The 7,974-nt window shown below is 36.3% G+C and overlaps 1 long non-coding RNA gene across 1 annotated transcript in view; it reads left to right on the top strand.

Moving 5' to 3' along the window:
- LOC123975304 overlaps window positions 1-6,405 on the top strand; it is a 38,552-nt gene extending 32,147 nt beyond the window's left edge. The window contains exon 4 of the long non-coding RNA XR_006826028.1: window positions 5,755-6,405. This is a non-coding gene — a long non-coding RNA (uncharacterized LOC123975304). The remainder of the gene's footprint in view (window positions 1-5,754) is intronic.
- The last annotated feature ends 1,569 nt before the right edge of the window (window positions 6,406-7,974 follow it).

Below are 7,974 nucleotides of genomic sequence, written 5' to 3' on the forward strand. Positions count from 1 at the left end.
GTGCCACACTTACTAGGCCTAGTAAAAAAAAATCTTTTGCCGCAGCCCTAGCGAAATTCCTCCGTGTAGTTTGCAATCGCTAAGACAAAAGATGTAAGTATTGTCATCATGATAACTTTTCAAAGTTGTAAAACAGAAGCATCTGATTAAAACATGGATAAATGACTTTACTGTCTATCTATTGTTTCTTCATCAAGACAACACTTTGGAGAATAGAATGTCACAAGTTCTCCCTGTTATGTCTGGTTGGCTAAATTGCATACATTTAGGGCAGGGTTTGGCACATGACCCCATTTTGAGGTTCTTTTTTGTAATTTTAGGTGCCAGCACCCCCAATCTTATGTGTTACAATCCAAGTGTGAATCATTCTGGCAATTCAGGGTCGACATCAGCTAGGTACCAGGATCAATCTAATCCAAGTGGCAGAGGATAGAATGACTAAGTAGGTATTTTTGTTTTGGGGTAAGTCATACAGTTATAAACTGTACAAAGGAGCTTTATTCAATCTATGAGGAGGAGGAAATGCTGCATATCTACTGAATAATGTATGTTGTTAAATGTTAAATTCTTCTAAAAAAGAAGCTCTTACGGAAGTTTGAAGAAAAATGGTTTTAAAATATTCCATCATATGTGGACATATATGCATACAAATTTGGCCCTGAATCATACATGTCATTTATGTAGAAGCCAAATATCTTTATTTACACAGGTGAGAGCTTAGGTTCTTCTTATGGCCTTGAGGTTGGTTAAAAACTATTGTGTGAACTATGTGATTAGGGTGCAAAGTGAGTCCCATTTCCATTAATATGATGATTATTTTTTTTCCTTGAACCGGCTTGACAAACCCCTGAAATGTTCTGGTGTAGGCCTAGAGATGGGTAAAATTGGAATAGCTGTTTGATTTTGATGTGTTTAAGTTTGCCAAATTAAGCCTGGAAAAGAGGGCGAAATGGATTATTTTATTTATATTTATTCATATTTTTTCAGTGCTACACAGCAAATGTTTCTGTCAGTGATTTATGAATTTTGCTGTTGTGATGGTCTGGAGATTGGACCATGAAAGATGCTGTAGCTGTTGTTCTACTTTTGGACTTTCTTGGTTTGAAAATGAGTACGCAGTGTGGTGCCCTGTAATATGAAACAATAATGCAAATAATATAATAATTCATTCATTCATAATAATGAATTCATTCATTCATCCTAAACCACAGTTACCACATTTAAGCTAGACAAATCAAACTACTTTCAAAAGTGAAAGTTGTTTTTGGTGCAGATATTCCATTTTGCATGATGGGTTGCATTTGGATCACAAGTAAACAGCCCCCACTCCCGCTAACCCCGCCCCATATGCACACAACTGATAATGGTGGAGGGCCCATCAGTTCAGGTATTAGACACAGAACACATTGTCAGATTAATTGTGTGACTGTGCAGTAAATATTAAATGTGCCGGACTTACACGTTAATCCCTCTGTCCTCTAGTATAGCTTCTCTTTGAACGAGTTTCCATTTAATTTTGAAATGGGTGATTTGTATTTCATGTTTTAGGCTGCGGCCCCAAGAAGACAATATTGTAATTACAGTAAGCTTCTTATAAGCTGATACAATTATTGAGGTGAGGAGTTTATATTGTCGCATGAAAGTGGGACCTTATGCTCTTTCAATTTAGAAAACAACACAACTTTCATGAGGATAAAGACATTTGATCCTCTAGCATATGCCACGTCTTTGTGGGATGAATTTATGCCAGGGAGCAGCTGGCAATACATTATCACCTTGTTACGGCTGTGAGGTATTGTGTGGCCAGAAGAAAAAACAAGAGAGATCATCAGCCGTGATTCATTTTGTCAAGGCATCCAAACTGACCTGTGACAGAAGAAGTAGTCAGATATTTTACTTGTTTAAAAGTAATAACATAAAAAATGCAAAAAAATGTCACAAATGCAACAAAAAAAATAACGTATTAACTGCTACTTTTACCTAAAGAAATAGTTCTCATTCTGCAGAAAATTGCAGATTGTGAGTGACTGATATATACAGCATATTACATTATTAGATTGTTTATAATAAAGCATTCAATGGCATTTTACTATTATAGCTGGTTTGGGTGGGGGTAATTGATCTACTTTAGATACAGTTAGTCCAGTGGTTGCCAACCTAGGAGTTTGAGCTTTCTCTAAAAGGTTACAAGGGGTTCTACTACACCTTTGACGTTTCTGTAATCTTTTAACTGTTTGGGCCCCAAATAGATAAAGTTAAACCATGTGAGAAGTTTAAAGGGGGGAATAAAAGCCAGAAAGATTTTCAAACACTGTTGTTTATCTTTAACAATGTGTTGCATTGTGTAAGCTAATCATTATTTGTTTTTTTATGTACAACCTTAACCAGAAAAGTAACTAGTCCTTACACCTGGTAGATAAATGTAGAGAAGTAAAAAGGACAACGTTTGACTGAAATGTTGTGGAGTAACATAAAATGGAAACACTCAAGTAAGTATGAGTACCTCGAAATAGTAGGCTACTTAATATCAGTGCTTGAGTGAATGTAATTAGTTACTCCACTGAAAGATGTAGCAATAGTGCAATAACCTGAGGTGATGCTTTTAAGTGAGTTAACCCTAAATGGGCATTTCAGAATGTTAATTAATAGCAACACTGATAAATATATTATATTAGCTCATAGCAGATACATGGGTGTATATGCATATTTTTTTTTTCAAATCTAAAATATCTCACTTAGTATGTATCTTGGTCACTAAACAGACCTAAGAGATCCAAATCAAAACCCGGTACCGGGGGCAACTGTTTGGGCGAAATTACTGATTGAAAATTTTTTTTTCCGCCATTTTAACTCCAAAACCCACCCAGATACATAGACATGCAGGGTACCAAATGGAAGGTCTGCTCAAGCCAGATTGAGCCCCCCATCATTGTGGGATGTTCCGTTGTCAATCTACAGGCCTGTAAAGCATGGGTGTGCTTTTGGTGACAGGAATGTTGATGAATACTCACTGTTTTTATCAATATTTCAATGTTATGTCAATTGGAACATGATTGTATGGACAGAAAAAGTGTGTTAAAGATATCTACCAACATTTTTACAGTAAATATTGCCAAAATATGGACATTCACCTGGTATATTTTGAAAATGTTGTATGATAACTGTTGTATTTTAGTTTATTTTCATCAGATTTACAGTTACAATTGCATTCTAGGTGTATTAAAAGATATTCAGTTGCATTAAAAGCTTCCTTATGATGGTTTTGATGGTTTATTGCATTAAAATATAGCTTTTTTTACCAGGCGATGATGAAAATATCAGATTTTTTCTTTATTGCATCTCCATGTAGTCTGTAATAGTAAAAAAAATATATTAATATACAATGGAGTTATATTCCTTAGCTTCTGACTTTTCAAAGGAGATCAGAATTATGCATCTAGGCCAAATGGTTGAGGAGGTATTCTTGATTCATTTTGGGTATGTTATTTTAGGCGTTTTTTCAGGAAAAAGGTGCCTGTTTTCAACAGGTTAATTCATATTGCGTGTTTATGTTTGAAAATAAAATGACTATTGGGCAATATATAGTTAACAAACTCCCAAATACCAATGCAAGGTTTATATTAACCTTTTACATCAGTGCTCAGAGAAAGTATTTTTTGTGTGATTATTTTTTCACTTTAAATGGTGAAGTTGAAAGTATGAATTGCATTACAAAATAATGGTGCCTTTATTCTGAAGTCTAGGAATTTGAATAATTAGTTCACTAATTCACCTCTCTATAATCTGTGGGGGGCGGTTTCCACTGATATTTGTCTTTCAGTACACTACTTATTACATTTGTGAAAAAGCCATACCTAAAGTGTGTGCTTGTGAACGTCCAATATTAATGTACTACTCCAAACGAAACAATTGTGCACTTGCAGTTTTATGGTAGAAGTCCAATTTCTGTTTTCGTCTTATTCAGTGGTGGAGCAAATACTCAAAGCTTTAGAAACATTTAGAAATGCTGTCACATGTAAAAGTAAAAGCATCAAAATTTAATTTAAATATAGCCGCAAGCGGCAATGATCGGGTTCCAAGCAAGTCGTGAAAAATTGAATATTTATATTGAATATAAGTGAAGAACAGATGCAGATGACTTGAGAGATTAAAGTGATGAGAGAAACTGGACTTTGAGTTAATTGCGGAAACGCAAACTTGATTTTTACAACATCACCTTGAGATCAGAGAGTGTCATTATATGTACCTGACTACTGGATGAAATGTTCAAGCCACCTGCAACATTTTGTGTTTTCAAGGTTTAATGTTTAAGCTGCACAAACACTTTTTAGCAGAGAAAAATAAGAAAAAAGTGTCACTCGATCCAAATAAAATAGAGAACTTAGACTCACTATGATCTGTTCACCCCAATTGTCAGCAAGTCTGACTTGGTCACCTGAGGATTTGAACTCTAGAACTTCAGATCTCCATAGTAGGGGACTTACTGACTGAGCTACTGGTGAGAGGTTGTTTACACACACCTTCTCACAAGTTGAGGTAGTGATATCATAAGTTGAGGTAGTGATGTGCCAGACATGGATAGTTTTGTCAGTTTAAACTTAAAATGCAGTCAAAATATTGGTGAGAAAATTCTGAAAAAAATCACACATCATTCTGTGGTTTTGGGTGTGTTGTCAGTTATTTTTGTTGCATTGTATCTGAAACTGAGCAAAAAAGAAAATGTTGTACATACTGTCCAAGTTTTAGCAAGATACTGAATATCACTGTAGACTCACCATTTGACCGATCTAAAAATCCTTTGAAACACTTGATATCGGCCATCCAGAGAATGTCTGTGTTGACTTTGGTAACATTTTAAGAAAGATTTATGGAGATATAGATTTTAATTGATTTAGCATATTCTGTAAAACACAGAGTGACTGTCTTCTGAATTTACCATAGGTTGCAGTGAGGCAAACGTTTGTCACATATCAGTGTATGTGCTGAAATAATTTCAGCTCTCTAGGACTTACGGGTGATTTTCTTAGATTTTTTTGAAGTTTGGAATGAGAAATGTCTGGAAATTTACATTTCTTGTAATAAGCTACTTTGAGCAATCATTAACAAATTTTATGCATCAACTGAGTTGTGACCTTAGATTGTACAAACCAAATTTTGTACGAATTGCAGCGAATTACAAGATATAAACTTTTTGCAAGTGTAGTGCCCCCTAGTGGAAGAATATCCCAGGGAAGCTCGGACCGAGCATCTGAACAGATGTGTAAAGTTTGGTTACAACAACTTTTACCAATTTTGATTTATGGTAATTTGTGTAAAATTGCACGTAAAGACACAAAAGTAAAAATTTATGAAAAAAACAAATTAATGTATCAAAATTCTTTTAATAACTTTTGATCAGCGCTGTCCGTAGATGATCTAGCCAGTTTTTGCTGCCCAAACACTTTTAGCAGAAAAAGAAAGAAAGAAAGACAATAGGGCTACAGCAACTTTGCTGATTGGATCCCTAATTAGCAAAAGTACTTATTATGCAGAATGGCCCCTTTTAGAATCATGTATATTATATTATTGGATCATAATTATTGATACATTAATGTGTTCATTACTTTAATGTTGCAACTGGTAAAGGTGTGGTTTATTTTGGTTACTTTATATACTGCTAGGTAGCTTGTGGATTCCCCTTGGGGAAATATCTTTTTCTAACCTATAATAAAACATAAATAAAACATAATAATTTATTTGTTGTTTTCTCTGCAGTTACCTGTCTGCTTACTGCTGTTTTCAGCAGTTCATGAGAGCAGAAAAAGGGCCAGATGTTCCCGCACACCATGTGGAGGTCAAAGCCACCGGTCAAATGGCAGTGCGTGGTACTGATCGAGGGCAGATGTTCACAGGGTTATCCATTCCATATGGCTGCCACTCGTCCACTTGCCTTTTCACAGCACAGCTCTTGTAAACACGACTTAGTTCACTGTTCTGTTTTTTTCTGCCCCTGTAAAACATGTCCTAAATCCAATCACCTAGTCCCTGTAAAGGGGATGATGTTGATGAATGGGAATGTGTAGTGGTTGTAGTGACCTATAAGCCCCTACTGAGATTACAGGCAGGCGACCAGCCAGCCAGCCAGCCAGCCAGGCCTGGCCGGGGCACCAGGAAACAGCTAGAGCTTAAATAGGGATTGTTTAGATAGACAATGGTGTCTACCTGGTTTTAATCCCCGCTCAAAAAGAGTACAGGGGATTGGCAGAGTTTAATAAATGAAAGTGCTCCTATAATCAGGATTTTTCAAAGTGCCCCTTTGTGTTAATCGGACATTTTTTACAGCATGGTTTTTGACATCTGCCACAGCAGGTGGTGTTAACCCCTCCACTGCCCCAGCTGCATGCGATGCACATATCCAGTGGACCTCATGCAGAGCGCACAGAACACAAGGTGCATACGTAGACAGAGAGGATGCAAAGTGTGAACATTTTACATATGCACTCAAGTATTATCAAGTGTTGTGTTTTTTTTTTAACAAGGATTAGTCCAGGGGAGAGAGAAAAGAGAGGTGAAATGCACCTGTTAGACATAACATCACATACTTGAATATAATCTATGGGATGCAGCTGGCCTGCAGCGTTCATGCTGCCACAGCTATACAGCCTATGGCACAACCTGATTACTTACTTAGTAAAGGCTAATAGGACAGACATGTGTAATTACTTCATTGCTAAAATAGAAAGCTGCATTTTAATAATTAAAGTCCAGTGTATCAGCGATAAAGCATAATAAATTTGTTTTAAAATCAAGGATTACAACAGTAAATCCTGACAGGCCAGATGTGAGAGCGGGAGGGGCCGCCTCATTCTGGGACCAGATTAAAATGAAAATCCCACAGGACTCTTTTCTCTGCAGTTTAGAGGCTTGTGTGGATTCAACATGCTGTAATCCACCGATTAGCTGATATAATCACCTGTAAATACACCTTGGCCATGATGTTACAGCTGCCCATCAGGCCCTGCTCTGCCCTCCATGACGTCCCACTGTTCGCACGTGTGTGCTGAACACTTTTGTCATCGAGGCGGGTTAGATTTCACTCGGGAACTTTCTGGGAACCAGAAGCAGACAGTCGGACCAGACAGACAGCTGGACAAGATATGTGAGCTGAGGGAGTTCCCAGAAACTAAACTGAACAGATGAATGCTGTTTAACTCCAAGTAACCCTAAATAATTCTGGCTTAAGTTTTTTGAAACAGCACTTTGGTACTTCCAACAGGGATTATTAAAGCAGTGTTAGAAGTGTTACTATATGTTTACTCAAGTACTGCAATTTTGAGGTAATATTTCTATCATCTACTACTTCTGCTCCACTGCAGTTCATAGGGAAATATTGTATTTTTACTCCACTACATTTATTTGACACCTATACTTAAATATTAATACAAATTGTAACATACAAGACATGTTCAGATCTTAAAAAGCACAATGCATTTAAATAGATTCACTTTATAACAGAATATAAAATAGACACAATTATCTCCAACAGCTATAACATTAAAATGTTGCTTACACATGAATGCATTAACAATATTAATACAATGATATGACAGTATACCGCTCTAGAAGGGGTCACTCTGCATAATGAGTACTTTTACTTTTGATACTTTAAGTACATTTTGCTGCTAACAATTTTGACTTTTACCTGAGTATATTTTACATCGCTGTATTTCTGCGTTTACTGAAGTAAAACGATTGAATACTTCCTCAACCACAATAAGATGGGACCCACTATAAGAAGTGCACAGTTCTGGAAAAAAAAATGTAAAAAACTAGAGTCAGACTTAACTAATCTAAATATATGCTTGAATCTGCAATGCAACTCATTGTAAATTTGAATTTTATGCTGGTAGTGTCCATTCATGAGTGTTTCCTCACCTCATGTTTTTATTGTCTTTTACTTTAAATCTGTGTGTGTGTGTGTGTGTGTGTGTGTGT

The sequence above is a fragment of the Micropterus dolomieu genome, linkage group LG08 (genome assembly GCF_021292245.1).
Source record: "Micropterus dolomieu isolate WLL.071019.BEF.003 ecotype Adirondacks linkage group LG08, ASM2129224v1, whole genome shotgun sequence".
Classification (NCBI taxonomy): domain Eukaryota; kingdom Metazoa; phylum Chordata; class Actinopteri; order Centrarchiformes; family Centrarchidae; genus Micropterus; species Micropterus dolomieu.